Raw genomic sequence first — 2,838 nt, 5'->3', positions numbered from 1 at the left:
AGAATCCATACCGGAGGTTCTATCGATGCGTGATTGCAATGAAGGTATGTTTTTCTCTTAGAAGAAATTAGGATGGTGGAGGAGAAGTGTAAGTTAGTTGCACAGGATGTCAATGCTTTGAGGATGGAAGTGATGGGTACTATGAAGGTCCACAACATAAACTTTAAGAAGATGGAGGATGCGATTAGTAATAAGATCATGAAGACAGTAGGTGTTGCTTCTGTTATTCTTTGCTCAATTGTATGGCTATGGGGAAGAGTGTAGGTCTTGAGTTTATGTGTAAACCCGGTTTAATGACAATTGTAACAATTTTTAATATAAGCCAACCCATATTATAATATAGTAACAATTGTTGCAAGTTAAAAAAAACAGAGTTCAATCCTAAACATGAAATATAAAAACATCAAGGTTCGATTAGGTCCTCAACCAAACACCTTCTTCTTCTACTAGTTTTCTTCAACCACCTCTATCATCACATCCTCAGGATCCTGTCGTTGCTTCTCACTGAAATCAAGACTGTAGACAAATTTACAAAATGTTAGTTTAGCATAAGCCAAAACTTGTTTCTGTCTAATGTTCATATGTGTAATATAAACTTACATGTATCTTGGGATATCTACATCAGGCAACCTTGGATTTAGGTAGAGACAGGAACATCCATTTTCACTCATTAAAACATTTGTACATGAAGATATATTGTAAATGCTGTCTAGTTAAGTACAAAGAAAATTATCGGTACTTAGTTTAGTTAGTTCAAGGATCTAGTAGACAGATATAGAAATGCAATTTGCTACCTTTAAATGATAAACCTACAATGCCTCATGTCCTGATGGAAAACTTACCAAAAACATCTGAGATTCGCCAGCCCCGGAGAACAGCAACTATAGGCTGATAGTTGTAAGTAACTGAACTGATCTGTTGAGCATATTTGGTTACAAACAACTCACAGCACTTACCAACAGCACAACACTTGATCTCCTTACCCCTATACGGTGTTCAAACAATACTTTTATGTTTAAAAAAGTTGCATATTACAGGATAATTAACAACACATGGTACAAACTTAATAGAAGTGAAACTTACTCAATGTCCACTAACTTGAATGCCACATATCTAGACTCATAATCTGTCCCTCCCAGACGACAGACATAAGGAAACTTTCTTATAGTTGTCACAGCCTTGACAACACCAATAGCGTCTAAGTAACAGATAAACAGAAAATCAGAGTTTATAGTAAGATTTAGATCAGCTAACAGTGAATATAAGAGATGAAAATCCCTTACCAGTAACAAACTCTTTCTCATCTTCCTGGGCAAACTCAACAGTCTCTGGATAAACAAAATCATAGAAACTGTAAGGGCACACAACATAAATAGGCCACATAGTAGTGTCAGCGATGCACTTGATTACAACTGGGAAGCAACAATATCTGGTTTTCTTCTCTTGAGGACGCAGAACCTCAAAGTCAGACAGGCGAAACCATACGCCTGGTTTCAGAAAACCCTGGAAATTCCAGTTGTAATAGCGATTTGGAATAGTAGCGTCGATCCTATTTGCCTACAATCATTAAAAATTTCCATGGGGAAGTGATTCAATCCCAAATAAACTATCTGTATAAAAGTGAAAGTAGACAATCCTTTGCCAGTTACTTTATACCTTTTCGTCGGCCAAGATCATTCTGGTCTCAACCCTACCACTCACCAGCGGTTCTTTCCACATGCTTAAGATCTTAACATGGACCGACCATCTTGTTGAGTGAACATTCAAATCAGATAGGTAGTGATGAGGTTCCATGGTTAAAGAAACTTTTAGGGTTCCCGTGGAGAAGCACAGAGATATTTTGAAATATACGTAGGGAAGATAGTGAACAGGGACGAAGGAATCGTTGTGGAAGTTATATTCAGAAAATGAAACGTTTGAGTCTTAAAAGACGTGAAAATTTCATTATTATCTATAAGTGATGATTACTTATTGACTGACATTAGCATTGAACTTGGAAAAGCAATTATCACAATAGATTTGAAATATTTATCTCAAGTTAAAGATTTAGAAAATCTTTAAAGTATATTCAGTTGTATATTTAATGTATAATATATAATCTAATGCATATATACAAATCTGCATAAGTTTAATTTGATCATTAGCTTGTTTTTACACAAATCACTCTTTGTGTAACAAGGAAATATTAGGGCATGATTACCTATATTGATGACAAAAAAAGTGAAAAAATTTCATAGTCAAAATAAATCCTATAAAAACTGCTTAATAACTCTTCTTATGTGGACATTGATGTGAACAACTAGACTAATAGTTTGGATTTCAAGGTTCAACTTCAAAATAACCAAATCTCATTTTGTTCAACTATGAAGGCCAGAGGACAACAAGACATCTAGATACAACTATGTACAATTTATAGATGTCAGAGACCCCACAATTATCTATTTATCGTGTTCACACTAGAACTGTATCCAGGGCCACCCACACTAAATAAAGAAATTTTTTATTTATTCCAACCGTCAATTTGCCACATATCTTTGCTACATTGAATATACTCAAATTTGCTTGACAACTTCTTATTAACGAGAGAATCCACAAAATTACAATTTGTATTTTAGTGGCAAAGTAAGTCCCAGGTACAACCGGGTCAATTATGTCGAATATTATACTCTAACTTCTATTATGTTTCAGTTGGACCAGCTGCATTATGTTCTGTTGGCCCAGCTGCATTATATTGTAATATACACTATTTTGTGATTCCTATACCCAAACTTCATAAGCAATTGAACATCAAATAAAGCGTCTCAAATTACCCAAATCACCTTTCACAGTTTCATCAAG

This window comes from Arabidopsis lyrata (assembly GCF_000004255.2).
Source record: "Arabidopsis lyrata subsp. lyrata unplaced genomic scaffold ARALYscaffold_5, whole genome shotgun sequence".
NCBI lineage: Eukaryota > Viridiplantae > Streptophyta > Magnoliopsida > Brassicales > Brassicaceae > Arabidopsis > Arabidopsis lyrata.
The sequence above is the reverse complement of the archived record's forward strand: the minus strand, read 5'-3'. Positions refer to the sequence as shown.